Source organism: Astyanax mexicanus, chromosome 18 (genome assembly GCF_023375975.1).
Source record: "Astyanax mexicanus isolate ESR-SI-001 chromosome 18, AstMex3_surface, whole genome shotgun sequence".
Classification (NCBI taxonomy): Eukaryota; Metazoa; Chordata; class Actinopteri; order Characiformes; family Acestrorhamphidae; genus Astyanax; species Astyanax mexicanus.
Window position 1 is genome coordinate 31,519,009 of NC_064425.1, and position 16,988 is coordinate 31,535,996.

The window sequence follows — 16,988 nt, forward strand, 5'->3', positions numbered from 1 at the left end:
AGAGCAGTAAATGACAGTGAAAAGACTCAGGTCTGTGAGTGACTTATGAATAGGCTTGTTGGGAGTTGATCTTTCGCTTACGGCCATACCACCCTGAGAACGCCCGATCTCGTCTGATCTCGGAAGCTAAGCAGGGTCGGGCCTGGTTAGTACTTGGATGGGAGACCGCCTGGGAATACCAGGTGCTGTAAGCTTTTCCATCTTTCCTTTATTTTTTACTCCGTTCAGTCCATGATGTCACAATTTTTTACAAGGCTACACTGTGTTTACTCTTCATATAAAACACTTACAGTAAACCATATACAGATTAAATACTCACTTAAAAGTTCTTTCATTTTTCTGAAGGAGGATATTGTTTCTTCATGCTAATAAATAAAGAAAAAATGCATTATTTTTTATTTTCTTAACATAGGTACAGGGCGACTGACTCCTGTTCCTGGGGCTCTACCACGCTAAAGATTTCAGATTTAACACACCTGAGTCTAGAATGTTCACGTGATCCTGAAGGTCTTAATTACCTGGATCAAGTGTGCCGCGGACTCAGGCTGTTTGGATGGCAGGGGTGAAAAAAATTAAAAAGGCACCTTCTGTAGGACACAGGGCCTTTCTGTAAATGTATGCCAAGTATACTTTAATGTGTGTGTATGATTTTATTTATTTATTTCTCAGAATATTCTTTGTAAATATGATTTTTTTTTAAATTGGGCTTTTTTTTATTGGGCCTAATCTGAAGCTTCCATTCCATTGATTAAGAAACGTAGAGCAAGAAAATTGAACAAAAAAATGAAGAGATAAAAATTAAGACATATAGGGAGTTTTTGTCTTTTTTTCTTTGGTTACTTTTTGTAGTGAAAGTTAAAAGGAGCTTTTATTTTGAGGCAAGATCTTTGTATTAGTCCGTAGAGCTGCTTTACTTTTGTCAAGAGCAGTAAATGACAGTGAAAAGACTCAGGTCTGTCAGTGACTTATGAATAGGCTTGTTGGGAGTTGATCTTTCGCTTACGGCCATACCACCCTGAGAACGCCCGATCTCGTCTGATCTCGGAAGCTAAGCAGGGTCGGGCCTGGTTAGTACTTGGATGGGAGACCGCCTGGGAATACCAGGTGCTGTAAGCTTTTCCATCTTTCCTTTATTTTTTACTCCGTTCAGTCCATGATGTCACAATTTTTTACAAGGCTACACTGTGTTTACTCTTCATATAAAACACTTACAGTAAACCATATACAGATTAAATACTCACTTAAAAGTTCTTTCATTTTTCTGAAGGAGGATATTGTTTCTTCATGCTAATAAATAAAGAAAAAATGCATTATTTTTTATTTTCTTAACATAGGTACAGGGCGACTGACTCCTGTTCCTGGGGCTCTACCACGCTAAAGATTTCAGATTTAACACACCTGAGTCTAGAATGTTCACGTGATCCTGAAGGTCTTAATTACCTGGATCAAGTGTGCCGCGGACTCAGGCTGTTTGGATGGCAGGGGTGAAAAAATTTAAAAAGGCACCTTCTGTAGGACACAGGGCCTTTCTGTAAATGTATGCCAAGTATACTTTAATGTGTGTGTATGATTTTATTTATTTATTTCTCAGAATATTCTTTGTAAATATGATTTTTTTTTTAATTGGGCTTTTTTTTTATTGGGCCTAATCTGAAGCTTCCATTCCATTGAGTAAGAAACGTAAAGCAAGAAAATTGAACAAAAAAATGAAGAGATAAAAATTAAGACATATAGGGAGTTTTTGTCTTTTTTTCTTTGGTTACTTTTTGTAGTGAAAGTTAAAAGGAGCTTTTATTTTGAGGCAAGATCTTTGTATTAGTCCGTAGAGCTGCTTTACTTTTGTCAAGAGCAGTAAATGACAGTGAAAAGACTCAGGTCTGTGAGTGACTTATGAATAGGCTTGTTGGGAGTTGATCTTTCGCTTACGGCCATACCACCCTGAGAACGCCCGATCTCGTCTGATCTCGGAAGCTAAGCAGGGTCGGGCCTGGTTAGTACTTGGATGGGAGACCGCCTGGGAATACCAGGTGCTGTAAGCTTTTCCATCTTTCCTTTATTTTTTACTCCGTTCAGTCCATGATGTCACAATTTTTTACAAGGCTACACTGTGTTTACTCTTCATATAAAACACTTACAGTAAACCATATACAGATTAAATACTCACTTAAAAGTTCTTTCATTTTTCTGAAGGAGGATATTGTTTCTTCATGCTAATAAATAAAGAAAAAATGCATTATTTTTTATTTTCTTAACATAGGTACAGGGCGACTGACTCCTGTTCCTGGGGCTCTACCACGCTAAAGATTTCAGATTTAACACACCTGAGTCTAGAATGTTCACGTGATCCTGAAGGTCTTAATTACCTGGATCAAGTGTGCCGCGGACTCAGGCTGTTTGGATGGCAGGGGTGAAAAAATTTAAAAAGGCACCTTCTGTAGGACACAGGGCCTTTCTGTAAATGTATGCCAAGTATACTTTAATGTGTGTGTATGATTTTATTTATTTATTTCTCAGAATATTCTTTGTAAATATGATTTTTTTTTTAATTGGGCTTTTTTTTATTGGGCCTAAACTGAAGCTTCCATTCCATTGAGTAAGAAACGTAAAGCAAGAAAATTGAACAAAAAAATGAAGAGATAAAAATTAAGACATATAGGGAGTTTTTGTCTTTTTTTCTTTGGTTACTTTTTGTAGTGAAAGTTAAAAGGAGCTTTTATTTTGAGGCAAGATCTTTGTATTAGTCCGTAGAGCTGCTTTACTTTTGTCAAGAGCAGTAAATGACAGTGAAAAGACTCAGGTCTGTGAGTGACTTATAAATAGGCTTGTTGGGAGTTGATCTTTCGCTTACGGCCATACCACCCTGAGAACGCCTGATCTCGTCTGATCTCGGAAGCTAAGCAGGGTCGGGCCTGGTTAGTACTTGGATGGGAGACCGCCTGGGAATACCAGGTGCTGTAAGCTTTTCCATCTTTCCTTTATTTTTTACTCCGTTCAGTCCATGATGTCACAATTTTTTACAAGGCTACACTGTGTTTACTCTTCATATAAAACACTTACAGTAAACCATATACAGATTAAATACTCACTTAAAAGTTATTTCATTTTTCTGAAGGAGGATATTGTTTCTTCATGCTAATAAATGAAGAAAAAATGCATTATTTTTTATTTTCTTAACATAGGTACAGGGCGACTGACTCCTGTTCCTGGGGCTCTACCACGCTAAAGATTTCAGATTTAACACACCTGAGTCTAGAATGTTCACGTGATCCTGAAGGTCTTAATTACCTGGATCAAGTGTGCCGCGGACTCAGGCTGTTTGGATGGCAGGGGTGAAAAAAATTAAAAAGGCACCTTCTGTAGGACACAGGGCCTTTCTGTAAATGTATGCCAAGTATACTTTAATGTGTGTGTATGATTTTATTTATTTATTTCTCAGAATATTCTTTGTAAATATGATTTTTTTTTTAATTGGGCTTTTTTTTATTGGGCCTAATCTGAAGCTTCCATTCCATTGAGTAAGAAACGTAAAGCAAGAAAATTGAACAAAAAAATGAAGAGATAAAAATTAAGACATATAGGGAGTTTTTGTCTTTTTTTCTTTGGTTACTTTTTGTAGTGAAAGTTAAAAGGAGCTTTTATTTTGAGGCAAGATCTTTGTATTAGTCCGTAGAGCTGCTTTACTTTTGTCAAGAGCAGTAAATGACAGTGAAAAGACTCAGGTCTGTGAGTGACTTATGAATAGGCTTGTTGGGAGTTGATCTTTCGCTTACGGCCATACCACCCTGAGAACGCCCGATCTCGTCTGATCTCGGAAGCTAAGCAGGGTCGGGCCTGGTTAGTACTTGGATGGGAGACCGCCTGGGAATACCAGGTGCTGTAAGCTTTTCCATCTTTCCTTTATTTTTTACTCCGTTCAGTCCATGATGTCACAATTTTTTACAAGGCTACACTGTGTTTACTCTTCATATAAAACACTTACAGTAAACCATATACAGATTAAATACTCACTTAAAAGTTCTTTCATTTTTCTGAAGGAGGATATTGTTTCTTCATGCTAATAAATAAAGAAAAAATGCATTATTTTTTATTTTCTTAACATAGGTACAGGGCGACTGACTCCTGTTCCTGGGGCTCTACCACGCTAAAGATTTCAGATTTAACACACCTGAGTCTAGAATGTTCACGTGATCCTGAAGGTCTTAATTACCTGGATCAAGTGTGCCGCGGACTCAGGCTGTTTGGATGGCAGGGGTGAAAAAATTTAAAAAGGCACCTTCTGTAGGACACAGGGCCTTTCTGTAAATGTATGCCAAGTATACTTTAATGTGTGTGTATGATTTTATTTATTTATTTCTCAGAATATTCTTTGTAAATATGATTTTTTTTTTAATTGGGCTTTTTTTTATTGGGCCTAATCTGAAGCTTCCATTCCATTGAGTAAGAAACGTAAAGCAAGAAAATTGAACAAAAAAATGAAGAGATAAAAATTAAGACATATAGGGAGTTTTTGTCTTTTTTTCTTTGGTTACTTTTTGTAGTGAAAGTTAAAAGGAGCTTTTATTTTGAGGCAAGATCTTTGTATTAGTCCGTAGAGCTGCTTTACTTTTGTCAAGAGCAGTAAATGACAGTGAAAAGACTCAGGTCTGTGAGTGACTTATAAATAGGCTTGTTGGGAGTTGATCTTTCGCTTACGGCCATACCACCCTGAGAACGCCCGATCTCGTCTGATCTCGGAAGCTAAGCAGGGTCGGGCCTGGTTAGTACTTGGATGGGAGACCGCCTGGGAATACCAGGTGCTGTAAGCTTTTCCATCTTTCCTTTATTTTTTACTCCGTTCAGTCCATGATGTCACAATTTTTTACAAGGCTACACTGTGTTTACTCTTCATATAAAACACTTACAGTAAACCATATACAGATTAAATACTCACTTAAAAGTTCTTTCATTTTTCTGAAGGAGGATATTGTTTCTTCATGCTAATAAATAAAGAAAAAATGCATTATTTTTTATTTTCTTAACATAGGTACAGGGCGACTGACTCCTGTTCCTGGGGCTCTACCACGCTAAAGATTTCAGATTTAACACACCTGAGTCTAGAATGTTCACGTGATCCTGAAGGTCTTAATTACCTGGATCAAGTGTGCCGCGGACTCAGGCTGTTTGGATGGCAGGGGTGAAAAAATTTAAAAAGGCACCTTCTGTAGGACACAGGGCCTTTCTGTAAATGTATGCCAAGTATACTTTAATGTGTGTGTATGATTTTATTTATTTATTTCTCAGAATATTCTTTGTAAATATGATTTTTTTTTAATTGGGCTTTTTTTTTATTGGGCCTAATCTGAAGCTTCCATTCCATTGAGTAAGAAACGTAGAGCAAGAAAATTGAACAAAAAAAATGAAGAGATAAAAATTAAGACATATAGGGAGTTTTTGTCTTTTTTTCTTTGGTTACTTTTTGTAGTGAAAGTTAAAAGGAGCTTTTATTTTGAGGCAAGATCTTTGTATTAGTCCGTAGAGCTGCTTTACTTTTGTCAAGAGCAGTAAATGACAGTGAAAAGACTCAGGTCTGTGAGTGACTTATAAATAGGCTTGTTGGGAGTTGATCTTTCGCTTACGACCATACCACCCTGAGAACGCCCGATCTCGTCTGATCTCGGAAGCTAAGCAGGGTCGGGCCTGGTTAGTACTTGGATGGGAGACCGCCTGGGAATACCAGGTGCTGTAAGCTTTTCCATCTTTCCTTTATTTTTTACTCCGTTCAGTCCATGATGTCACAAATTTTTACAAGGCTACACTGTGTTTACTCTTCATATAAAACACTTACAGTAAACCATATACAGATTAAATACTCACTTAAAAGTTCTTTCATTTTTTTGAAGGAGGATATTGTTTCTTCATGCTAATAAATAAAGAAAAAATGCATTATTTTTTATTTTCTTAACATAGGTACAGGGCGACTGACTCCTGTTCATGGGGCTCTACCACGCTAAAGATTTCAGATTTAACACACCTGAGTCTAGAATGTTCACGTGTATCCTGAAGGTCTTAATTACCTGGATCAAGTGTGCCGCGGACTCAGGCTGTTTGGATGGCAGGGGTGAAAAAAATTAAAAAGGCACCTTGGGCCTTTCTGTAAATGTATGCCAAGTATACTTTAATGTGTGTGTATGATTTTATTTATTTATTTCTCAGAATATTCTTTGTAAATATGATTTTTTTTTTAATTGGGCTTTTTTTTATTGGGCCTAATCTGAAGCTTCCATTCCATTGAGTAAGAAACGTAAAGCAAGAAAATTGAACAAAAAAATGAAGAGATAAAAATTAAGACATATAGGGAGTTTTTGTCTTTTTTTCTTTGGTTACTTTTTGTAGTGAAAGTTAAAAGGAGCTTTTATTTTGAGGCAAGATCTTTGTATTAGTCCGTAGAGCTGCTTTACTTTTGTCAAGAGCAGTAAATGACAGTGAAAAGACTCAGGTCTGTGAGTGACTTATGAATAGGCTTGTTGGGAGTTGATCTTTCGCTTACGGCCATACCACCCTGAGAACGCCCGATCTCGTCTGATCTCGGAAGCTAAGCAGGGTCGGGCCTGGTTAGTACTTGGATGGGAGACCGCCTGGGAATACCAGGTGCTGTAAGCTTTTCCATCTTTCCTTTATTTTTTACTCCGTTCAGTCCATGATGTCACAATTTTTTACAAGGCTACACTGTGTTTACTCTTCATATAAAACACTTACAGTAAACCATATACAGATTAAATACTCACTTAAAAGTTCTTTCATTTTTCTGAAGGAGGATATTGTTTCTTCATGCTAATAAATAAAGAAAAAAATGCATTCTTTTTTATTTTCTTAACGTATAGGTACAGGGCGGCTCACTCCTGTTCCTGGGGCTCTACCACGCTAAAGATTTCAGATTTAACACACCTGAGTCTAGAATGTTCACGTGATCCTGAAGGTCTTAATTACCTGGATCAAGTGTGCCGCGGACTCAGGCTGTTTGGATGGCAGGGGTGAAAAAAATTAAAAAGGCACCTTCTGTAGGACACAGGGCCTTTCTGTTAATGTATGCCAAGTATACTTTAATGTGTGTGTATGATTTTATTTATTTATTTCTCAGAATATTCTTTGTAAATATGATTTTTTTTTTAATTGGGCTTTTTTTTTTATTGGGCCTAATCTGAAGCTTCCATTCCATTGAGTAAGAAACGTAGAGCAAGTAAATTGAACAAAAAAAAATGAAGAGATAAAAATTAAGACATATAGGGAGTTTTTGTATTTTTTTCTTTGGTTACTTTTTGTAGTGAAAGTTAAAAGGAGCTTTTATTTTGAGGCAAGATCTTTGTATTAGTCCGTAGAGCTGCTTTACTTTTGTCAAGAGCAGTAAATGACAGTGAAAAGACTCAGAGTGACTTATAAATAGGCTTGTTGGGAGTTGATCTTTCGCTTACGGCCATACCACCCTGAGAACGCCCGATCTCGTCTGATCTCGGAAGCTAAGCAGGGTCGGGCCTGGTTAGTACTTGGATGGGAGACCGCCTGGGAATACCAGGTGCTGTAAGCTTTTCCATCTTTCCTTTATTTTTTACTCCGTTCAGTCCATGATGTCACAATTTTTTACAAGGCTACACTGTGTTTACTCTTCATATAAAACACTTACAGTAAACCATATACAGATTAAATACTCACTTAAAAGTTCTTTCATTTTTCTGAAGGAGGATATTGTTTCTTCATGCTAATAAATAAAGAAAAAATGCATTATTTTTTATTTTCTTAACATAGGTACAGGGCGACTGACTCCTGTTCCTGGGGCTCTACCACGCTAAAGATTTCAGATTTAACACACCTGAGTCTAGAATGTTCACGTGATCCTGAAGGTCTTAATTACCTGGATCAAGTGTGCCGCGGACTCAGGCTGTTTGGATGGCAGGGGTGAAAAAATTTAAAAAGGCACCTTCTGTAGGACACAGGGCCTTTCTGTAAATGTATGCCAAGTATACTTTAATGTGTGTGTATGATTTTTTTTATTTATTTCTCAGAATATTCTTTGTAAATATGATTTTTTTTTAATTGGGCTTTTTTATTGGGCCTAATCTGAAGCTTCCATTCCATTGAGTAAGAAACGTAGAGCAAGAAAATTCAACAAAAAAAATGAAGAGATAAAAATTAAGACATATAGGGAGTTTTTGTCTTTTTTTCTTTGGTTACTTTTTGTAGTGAAAGTTAAAAGGTGCTTTTATTTTGAGGCAAGATCTTTGTATTAGTCCGTAGAGCTGCTTTACTTTTGTCAAGAGCAGTAAATGACAGTGAAAAGACTCAGGTCTGTGAGTGACTTATAAATAGGCTTGTTGGGAGTTGATCTTTCGCTTACGGCCATACCACCCTGAGAACGCCCGATCTCGTCTGATCTCGGAAGCTAAGCAGGGTCGGGCCTGGTTAGTACTTGGATGGGAGACCGCCTGGGAATACCAGGTGCTGTAAGCTTTTCCATCTTTCCTTTATTTTTTACTCCGTTCAGTCCATGATGTCACAATTTTTTACAAGGCTACACTGTGTTTACTCTTCATATAAAACACTTACAGTAAACCATATACAGATTAAATACTCACTTAAAAGTTATTTCATTTTTCTGAAGGAGGATATTGTTTCTTCATGCTAATAAATAAAGAAAAAATGCATTATTTTTTATTTTCTTAACATAGGTACAGGGCGACTGACTCCTGTTCCTGGGGCTCTACCACGCTAAAGATTTCAGATTTAACACACCTGAGTCTAGAATGTTCACGTGATCCTGAAGGTCTTAATTACCTGGATCAAGTGTGCCGCGGACTCAGGCTGTTTGGATGGCAGGGGTGAAAAAAATTAAAAAGGCACCTTCTGTAGGACACAGGGCCTTTCTGTAAATGTATGCCAAGTATACTTTAATGTGTGTGTATGATTTTATTTATTTATTTCTCAGAATATTCTTTGTAAATATGATTTTTTTTTTAATTGGGCTTTTTTTTATTGGGCCTAATCTGAAGCTTCCATTCCATTGAGTAAGAAACGTAAAGCAAGAAAATTGAACAAAAAAATGAAGAGATAAAAATTAAGACATATAGGGAGTTTTTGTCTTTTTTTCTTTGGTTACTTTTTGTAGTGAAAGTTAAAAGGAGCTTTTATTTTGAGGCAAGATCTTTGTATTAGTCCGTAGAGCTGCTTTACTTTTGTCAAGAGCAGTAAATGACAGTGAAAAGACTCAGGTCTGTGAGTGACTTATGAATAGGCTTGTTGGGAGTTGATCTTTCGCTTACGGCCATACCACCCTGAGAACGCCCGATCTCGTCTGATCTCGGAAGCTAAGCAGGGTCGGGCCTGGTTAGTACTTGGATGGGAGACCGCCTGGGAATACCAGGTGCTGTAAGCTTTTCCATCTTTCCTTTATTTTTTACTCCGTTCAGTCCATGATGTCACAATTTTTTACAAGGCTACACTGTGTTTACTCTTCATATAAAACACTTACAGTAAACCATATACAGATTAAATACTCACTTAAAAGTTCTTTCATTTTTCTGAAGGAGGATATTGTTTCTTCATGCTAATAAATAAAGAAAAAATGCATTATTTTTTATTTTCTTAACATAGGTACAGGGCGACTGACTCCTGTTCCTGGGGCTCTACCACGCTAAAGATTTCAGATTTAACACACCTGAGTCTAGAATGTTCACGTGATCCTGAAGGTCTTAATTACCTGGATCAAGTGTGCCGCGGACTCAGGCTGTTTGGATGGCAGGGGTGAAAAAATTTAAAAAGGCACCTTCTGTAGGACACAGGGCCTTTCTGTAAATGTATGCCAAGTATACTTTAATGTGTGTGTATGATTTTATTTATTTATTTCTCAGAATATTCTTTGTAAATATGATTTTTTTTTAATTGGGCTTTTTTTATTGGGCCTAATCTAAAGCTTCCATTCCATTGAGTAAGAAACGTAGAGCAAGAAAATTGAACAAAAAAAAATGAAGAGATAAAAATTAAGACATATAGGGAGTTTTTGTCTTTTTTTCTTTGGTTACTTTTTGTAGTGAAAGTTAAAAGGAGCTTTTATTTTGAGGCAAGATCTTTGTATTAGTCCGTAGAGCTGCTTTACTTTTGTCAAGAGCAGTATATGACAGTGAAAAGACTCAGGTCTGTGAGTGACTTATAAATAGGCTTGTTGGGAGTTGATCTTTCGCTTACGGCCATAGCACCCTGAGAACGCCCGATCTCGTCTGATCTCGGAAGCTAAGCAGGGTCGGGCCTGGTTAGTACTTGGATGGGAGACCGCCTGGGAATACCAGGTGCTGTAAGCTTTTCCATCTTTCCTTTATTTTTTACTCCGTTCAGTCCATGATGTCACAATTTTTTACAAGGCTACACTGTGTTTACTCTTCATATAAAACACTTACAGTAAACCATATACAGATTAAATACTCACTTAAAAGTTCTTTCATTTTTCTGAAGGAGGATATTGTTTCTTCATGCTAATAAATAAAGAAAAAATGCATTATTTTTTATTTTCTTAACATAGGTACAGGGCGACTGACTCCTGTTCCTGGGGCTCTACCACGCTAAAGATCTCAGATTTAACACACCTGAGTCTAGAATGTTCACGTGATCCTGAAGGTCTTAATTACCTGGATCAAGTGTGCCGCGGACTCAGGCTGTTTGGATGGCAGGGGTGAAAAAAATTAAAAAGGCACCTTCTGTAGGACACAGGGCCTTTCTGTAAATGTATGCCAAGTATACTTTAATGTGTGTGTATGATTTTATTTATTTATTTCTCAGAATATTCTTTGTAAATATGATTTTTTTTTAAATTGGGCTTTTTTTTTATTGGGCCTAATCTGAAGCTTCCATTCCATTGATTAAGAAACGTAGAGCAAGAAAATTGAACAAAAAAATGAAGAGATAAAAATTAAGACATATAGGGAGTTTTTGTCTTTTTTTCTTTGGTTACTTTTTGTAGTGAAAGTTAAAAGGAGCTTTTATTTTGAGGCAAGATCTTTGTATTAGTCCGTAGCTGCTTTACTTTTGTCAAGAGCAGTAAATGACAGTGAAAAGACTCAGAGTGACTTATAAATAGGCTTGTTGGGAGTTAATCTTTCGCTTACGGCCATACCACCCTGAGAACGCCCGATCTCGTCTGATCTCGGAAGCTAAGCAGGGTTGGGCCTGGTTAGTACTTGGATGGGAGACCGCCTGGGAATACCAGGTGCTGTAAGCTTTTCCATCTTTCCTTTATTTTTTACTCCGTTCAGTCCATGATGTCACAATTTTTTACAAGGCTACACTGTGTTTACTCTTCATATAAAACACTTACAGTAAACCATATACAGATTAAATACTCACTTAAAAGTTCTTTCATTTTTCTGAAGGAGGATATTGTTTCTTCATGCTAATAAATAAAGAAAAAATGCATTATTTTTTATTTTCTTAACATAGGTACAGGGCGACTGACTCCTGTTCCTGGGGCTCTACCACGCTAAAGATTTCAGATTTAACACACCTGAGTCTAGAATGTTCACGTGATCCTGAAGGTCTTAATTACCTGGATCAAGTGTGCCGCGGACTCAGGCTGTTTGGATGGCAGGGGTGAAAAAATTTAAAAAGGCACCTTCTGTAGGACACAGGGCCTTTCTGTAAATGTATGCCAAGTATACTTTAATGTGTGTGTATGATTTTATTTATTTATTTCTCAGAATATTCTTTGTAAATATGATTTTTTTTTTAATTGGGCTTTTTTTTATTGGGCCTAATCTGAAGCTTCCATTCCATTGAGTAAGAAACGTAAAGCAAGAAAATTGAACAAAAAAATGAAGAGATAAAAATTAAGACATATAGGGAGTTTTTGTCTTTTTTTCTTTGGTTACTTTTTGTAGTGAAAGTTAAAAGGAGCTTTTATTTTGAGGCAAGATCTTTGTATTAGTCCGTAGAGCTGCTTTACTTTTGTCAAGAGCAGTAAATGACAGTGAAAAGACTCAGGTCTGTGAGTGACTTATAAATAGGCTTGTTGGGAGTTGATCTTTCGCTTACGGCCATACCACCCTGAGAAAGCCCGATCTCGTCTGATCTCGGAAGCTAAGCAGGGTCGGGCCTGGTTAGTACTTGGATGGGAGACCGCCTGGGAATACCAGGTGCTGTAAGCTTTTCCATCTTTCCTTTATTTTTTACTCCGTTCAGTCCATGATGTCACAATTTTTTACAAGGCTACACTGTGTTTACTCTTCATATAAAACACTTACAGTAAACCATATACAGATTAAATACTCACTTAAAAGTTATTTCATTTTTCTGAAGGAGGATATTGTTTCTTCATGCTAATAAATAAAGAAAAAATGCATTATTTTTTATTTTCTTAACATAGGTACAGGGCGACTGACTTCTGTTCCTGGGGCTCTACCACGCTAAAGATTTCAGATTTAACACACCTGAGTCTAGAATGTTCACGTGATCCTGAAGGTCTTAATTACCTGGATCAAGTGTGCCGCGGACTCAGGCTGTTTGGATGGCAGGGGTGAAAAAAATTAAAAAGGCACCTTCTGTAGGACACAGGGCCTTTCTGTAAATGTATGCCAAGTATACTTTAATGTGTGTGTATGATTTTATTTATTTATTTCTCAGAATATTCTTTGTAAATATGATTTTTTTTTAATTGGGCTTTTTTTTATTGGGCCTAATCTGAAGCTTCCATTCTATTGAGTAAGAAACGTAGAGCAAGAAAATTGAACAAAAAAAAAAATGAAGAGATAAAAATTAAGACATATAGGGAGTTTTTGTCTTTTTTTCTTTGGTTACTTTTTGTAGTGAAAGTTAAAAGGAGCTTTTATTTTGAGGCAAGATCTTTGTATTAGTCCGTAGAGCTGCTTTACTTTTGTCAAGAGCAGTAAATGACAGTGAAAAGACTCAGGTCTGTGAGTGACTTATAAATAGGCTTGTTGGGAGTTGATCTTTCGCTTACGGCCATACCATCCTGAGAACGCCCGATCTCGTCTGATCTCGGAAGCTACGCAGGGTCGGGCCTGGTTAGTACTTGGATGGGAGACCGCCTGGGAATACCAGGTGCTGTAAACTTTTCCATCTTTCCTTTATTTTTTACTCCGTTCAGTCCATGATGTCACAAATTTTTACAAGGCTACACTGTGTTTACTCTTCATATAAAACACTTACAGTAAACCATATACAGATTAAGTACTCACTTAAAAGTTCTTTCATTTTTCTGAAGGAGGATATTGTTTCTTCATGCTAATAAATAAAGAACAAAATGCATTATTTTTTATTTTCTTAACATAGGTACAGGGCGACTGACTTCTGTTCCTGGGGCTCTACCACGCTAAAGATTTCAGATTTAACACACCTGAGTCTAGAATGTTCACGTGATCCTGAAGGTCTTAATTACCTGGATCAAGTGTGCCGCGGACTCAGGCTGTTTGGATGGCAGGGGTGAAAAAAATTAAAAAGGCACCTTCTGTAGGACACAGGGCCTTTCTGTAAATGTATGCCAAGTATACTTTAATGTGTGTGTATGATTTTATTTATTTATTTCTCAGAATATTCTTTGTAAATATGATTTTTTTTTTAATTGGGCTTTTTTTTATTGGGCCTAATCTGAAGCTTCCATTCCATTGAGTAAGAAACGTAAAGCAAGAAAATTGAACAAAAAAATGAAGAGATAAAAATTAAGACATATAGGGAGTTTTTGTCTTTTTTTCTTTGGTTACTTTTTGTAGTGAAAGTTAAAAGGAGCTTTTATTTTGAGGCAAGATCTTTGTATTAGTCCGTAGAGCTGCTTTACTTTTGTCAAGAGCAGTAAATGACAGTGAAAAGACTCAGGTCTGTGAGTGACTTATAAATAGGCTTGTTGGGAGCTGATCTTTCGCTTACGGCCATACCACCCTGAGAACGCCCGATCTCGTCTGATCTCGGAAGCTAAGCAGGGTCGGGCCTGGTTAGTACTTGGATGGGAGACCGCCTGGGAATACCAGGTGCTGTAAGCTTTTCCATCTTTCCTTTATTTTTTACTCCGTTCAGTCCATGATGTCACAATTTTTTACAAGGCTACACTGTGTTTACTCTTCATATAAAACACTTACAGTAAACCATATACAGATTAAATACTCACTTAAAAGTTCTTTCATTTTTCTGAAGGAGGATATTGTTTCTTCATGCTAATAAATAAAGAAAAAATGCATTATTTTTTATTTTCTTAACATAGGTACAGGGCGACTGACTCCTGTTCCTGGGGCTCTACCACGCTAAAGATTTCAGATTTAACACACCTGAGTCTAGAATGTTCACGTGATCCTGAAGGTCTTAATTACCTGGATCAAGTGTGCCGCGGACTCAGGCTGTTTGGATGGCAGGGGTGAAAAAATTTAAAAAGGCACCTTCTGTAGGACACAGGGCCTTTCTGTAAATGTATGCCAAGTATACTTTAATGTGTGTGTATGATTTTATTTATTTATTTCTCAGAATATTCTTTGTAAATATGATTTTTTTTTTAATTGGGCTTTTTTTTATTGGGCCTAATCTGAAGCTTCCATTCCATTGAGTAAGAAACGTAAAGCAAGAAAATTGAACAAAAAAATGAAGAGATAAAAATTAAGACATATAGGGAGTTTTTGTCTTTTTTTCTTTGGTTACTTTTTGTAGTGAAAGTTAAAAGGAGCTTTTATTTTGAGGCAAGATCTTTGTATTAGTCCGTAGAGCTGCTTTACTTTTGTCAAGAGCAGTAAATGACAGTGAAAAGACTCAGGTCTGTGAGTGACTTATAAATAGGCTTGTTGGGAGTTGATCTTTCGCTTACGGCCATACCACCCTGAGAAAGCCCGATCTCGTCTGATCTCGGAAGCTAAGCAGGGTCGGGCCTGGTTAGTACTTGGATGGGAGACCGCCTGGGAATACCAGGTGCTGTAAGCTTTTCCATCTTTCCTTTATTTTTTACTCCGTTCAGTCCATGATGTCACAATTTTTTACAAGGCTACACTGTGTTTACTCTTCATATAAAACACTTACAGTAAACCATATACAGATTAAATACTCACTTAAAAGTTATTTCATTTTTCTGAAGGAGGATATTGTTTCTTCATGCTAATAAATAAAGAAAAAAAATGCATTATTTTTTATTTTCTTAACGTATAGGTACAGGGCGGCTCACTCCTGTTCCTGGGGCTCTACCACACTAAAGATTTCAGATTTAACACACCTGAGTCTAGAATGTTCACGTGATCCTGAAGGTCTTAATTACCTAGATTAAGTGTGCCGCGGACTCAGGCTGTTTGGATGGCAGGGGTGAAAAAAATTAAAAAGGCACCTTCTGTAGGACACAGGGCCTTTCTGTAAATGTATGCCAAGTATACTTTAATGTGTGTGTATGATTTTATTTATTTATTTCTCAGAATATTCTTTGTAAATATGATTTTTTTTAATTGGGCTTTTTTTTATTGGGCATAATCTGAAGCTTCCATTCTATTGAGTAAGAAACGTAGAGCAAGAAAATTGAAAAAAAAAAATGAAGAGATAAAAATTAAGACATATAGGGAGTTTTTGTCTTTTTTTCTTTGGTTACTTTTTGTAGTGAAAGTTAAAAGGAGCTTTTATTTTGAGGCAAGATCTTTGTATTAGTCCGTAGAGCTGCTTTACTTTTGTCAAGAGCAGTAAATGACAGTGAAAAGACTCAGGTCTGTGAGTGACTTATAAATAGGCTTGTTGGGAGTTGATCTTTCGCTTACGGCCATACCACCCTGAGAACGCCCGATCTCGTCTGATCTCGGAAGCTAAGCAGGGTCGGGCCTGGTTAGTACTTGGATGGGAGACCGCCTGGGAATACCAGGTGCTGTAAGCTTTTCCATCTTTCCTTTATTTTTTACTCCGTTCAGTCCATGATGTCACAAATTTTTACAAGGCTACACTGTGTTTACTCTTCATATAAAACACTTACAGTAAACCATATACAGATTAAGTACTCACTTAAAAGTTCTTTCATTTTTCTGAAGGAGGATATTGTTTCTTCATGCTAATAAATAAAGAAAAAATGCATTATTTTTTATTTTCTTAACATAGGTACAGGGCGACTGACTTCTGTTCCTGGGGCTCTACCACGCTAAAGATTTCAGATTTAACACACCTGAGTCTAGAATGTTCACGTGATCCTGAAGGTCTTAATTACCTGGATCAAGTGTGCCGCGGACTCAGGCTGTTTGGATGGCAGGGGTGAAAAAAATTAAAAAGGCACGTTCTGTAGGACACAGGGCCTTTCTGTAAATGTATGCCAAGTATACTTTAATGTGTGTGTATGATTTTATTTATTTATTTCTCAGAATATTCTTTGTAAATATGATTTTTTTTTTAATTGGGCTTTTTTTTTTACTGGGCCTAATCTGAAGCTTCCATTCCATTGAGTAAGAAACGTAGAGCAAGAAAATTGAACAAAAAAAATGAAGAGATAAAAATTAAGACATATAGGGAGTTTTTGTCTTTTTTTCTTTGGTTACTTTTTGTAGTGAAAGTTAAAATGAGCTTTTATTTTGAGGCAAGATCTTTGTATTAGTCCGTAGAGCTGCTTTACTTTTGTCAAGAGCAGTAAATGACAGTGAAAAGACTCAGGTCTGTGAGTGACTTATAAATAGGCTTGTTGGGAATTGATCTTTCGCTTACGGCCATACCACCCTGAGAACGCCCGATCTCGTCTGATCTCGGAAGCTAAGCAGGGTCGGGCCTGGTTAGTACTTGGATGGGAGACCGCCTGGGAATACCAGGTGCTGTAAGCTTTTCCATCTTTCCTTTATTTTTTACTCCGTTCAGTCCATGATGTCACAATTTTTTACAAGGCTACACTGTGTTTACTCTTCATATAAAACACTTACAGTAAACCATATACAGATTAAATACTCACTTAAAAGTTCTTTCATTTTTCTGAAGGAGGATATTGTTTCTTCATGCTAATAAATAAAGAAAAAATGCATTATTTTTTATTT

General features: G+C 36.8%; 19 non-coding genes across 19 annotated transcripts; all 19 read left to right on the forward strand.

Moving 5' to 3' along the window:
• Positions 1 to 75: 75 nt before the first annotated feature.
• LOC125784139 (5S ribosomal RNA) lies at positions 76 to 194 on the forward strand. The gene has a single exon (XR_007426860.1). It is a non-coding gene; the product is annotated as a 5S ribosomal RNA (ribosomal RNA).
• Positions 195 to 997: 803 nt separating this feature from the next.
• On the forward strand, positions 998 to 1,116 carry LOC125784140 (5S ribosomal RNA). The gene has a single exon (XR_007426861.1). It is a non-coding gene; the product is annotated as a 5S ribosomal RNA (ribosomal RNA).
• Positions 1,117 to 1,920: 804 nt separating this feature from the next.
• LOC125784142 (5S ribosomal RNA) lies at positions 1,921 to 2,039 on the forward strand. The gene has a single exon (XR_007426862.1). It is a non-coding gene; the product is annotated as a 5S ribosomal RNA (ribosomal RNA).
• An 803-nt stretch (positions 2,040 to 2,842) lies between these two features.
• LOC125783007 (5S ribosomal RNA) lies at positions 2,843 to 2,961 on the forward strand. The gene has a single exon (XR_007425743.1). It is a non-coding gene; the product is annotated as a 5S ribosomal RNA (ribosomal RNA).
• An 803-nt stretch (positions 2,962 to 3,764) lies between these two features.
• LOC125784143 (5S ribosomal RNA) lies at positions 3,765 to 3,883 on the forward strand. The gene has a single exon (XR_007426863.1). It is a non-coding gene; the product is annotated as a 5S ribosomal RNA (ribosomal RNA).
• An 803-nt stretch (positions 3,884 to 4,686) lies between these two features.
• Positions 4,687 to 4,805, forward strand: LOC125784145 (5S ribosomal RNA). The gene has a single exon (XR_007426865.1). It is a non-coding gene; the product is annotated as a 5S ribosomal RNA (ribosomal RNA).
• An 804-nt stretch (positions 4,806 to 5,609) lies between these two features.
• On the forward strand, positions 5,610 to 5,728 carry LOC125783078 (5S ribosomal RNA). The gene has a single exon (XR_007425812.1). It is a non-coding gene; the product is annotated as a 5S ribosomal RNA (ribosomal RNA).
• Positions 5,729 to 6,520: 792 nt separating this feature from the next.
• Positions 6,521 to 6,639, forward strand: LOC125784146 (5S ribosomal RNA). Its single transcript, XR_007426866.1, has one exon. It is a non-coding gene; the product is annotated as a 5S ribosomal RNA (ribosomal RNA).
• An 803-nt stretch (positions 6,640 to 7,442) lies between these two features.
• On the forward strand, positions 7,443 to 7,561 carry LOC125784147 (5S ribosomal RNA). The gene has a single exon (XR_007426867.1). It is a non-coding gene; the product is annotated as a 5S ribosomal RNA (ribosomal RNA).
• Positions 7,562 to 8,362: 801 nt separating this feature from the next.
• On the forward strand, positions 8,363 to 8,481 carry LOC125784148 (5S ribosomal RNA). The gene has a single exon (XR_007426868.1). It is a non-coding gene; the product is annotated as a 5S ribosomal RNA (ribosomal RNA).
• An 803-nt stretch (positions 8,482 to 9,284) lies between these two features.
• Positions 9,285 to 9,403, forward strand: LOC125784149 (5S ribosomal RNA). Its single transcript, XR_007426869.1, has one exon. It is a non-coding gene; the product is annotated as a 5S ribosomal RNA (ribosomal RNA).
• Positions 9,404 to 10,206: 803 nt separating this feature from the next.
• On the forward strand, positions 10,207 to 10,325 carry LOC125783208 (5S ribosomal RNA). Its single transcript, XR_007425942.1, has one exon. It is a non-coding gene; the product is annotated as a 5S ribosomal RNA (ribosomal RNA).
• A 795-nt stretch (positions 10,326 to 11,120) lies between these two features.
• Positions 11,121 to 11,239, forward strand: LOC125782764 (5S ribosomal RNA). Its single transcript, XR_007425502.1, has one exon. It is a non-coding gene; the product is annotated as a 5S ribosomal RNA (ribosomal RNA).
• An 803-nt stretch (positions 11,240 to 12,042) lies between these two features.
• On the forward strand, positions 12,043 to 12,161 carry LOC125783112 (5S ribosomal RNA). The gene has a single exon (XR_007425846.1). It is a non-coding gene; the product is annotated as a 5S ribosomal RNA (ribosomal RNA).
• Positions 12,162 to 12,967: 806 nt separating this feature from the next.
• On the forward strand, positions 12,968 to 13,086 carry LOC125783266 (5S ribosomal RNA). The gene has a single exon (XR_007426000.1). It is a non-coding gene; the product is annotated as a 5S ribosomal RNA (ribosomal RNA).
• An 804-nt stretch (positions 13,087 to 13,890) lies between these two features.
• On the forward strand, positions 13,891 to 14,009 carry LOC125784150 (5S ribosomal RNA). Its single transcript, XR_007426870.1, has one exon. It is a non-coding gene; the product is annotated as a 5S ribosomal RNA (ribosomal RNA).
• An 803-nt stretch (positions 14,010 to 14,812) lies between these two features.
• LOC125783113 (5S ribosomal RNA) lies at positions 14,813 to 14,931 on the forward strand. The gene has a single exon (XR_007425847.1). It is a non-coding gene; the product is annotated as a 5S ribosomal RNA (ribosomal RNA).
• An 806-nt stretch (positions 14,932 to 15,737) lies between these two features.
• LOC125784151 (5S ribosomal RNA) lies at positions 15,738 to 15,856 on the forward strand. The gene has a single exon (XR_007426871.1). It is a non-coding gene; the product is annotated as a 5S ribosomal RNA (ribosomal RNA).
• Positions 15,857 to 16,662: 806 nt separating this feature from the next.
• Positions 16,663 to 16,781, forward strand: LOC125784152 (5S ribosomal RNA). Its single transcript, XR_007426872.1, has one exon. It is a non-coding gene; the product is annotated as a 5S ribosomal RNA (ribosomal RNA).
• Positions 16,782 to 16,988: the final 207 nt, after the last annotated feature.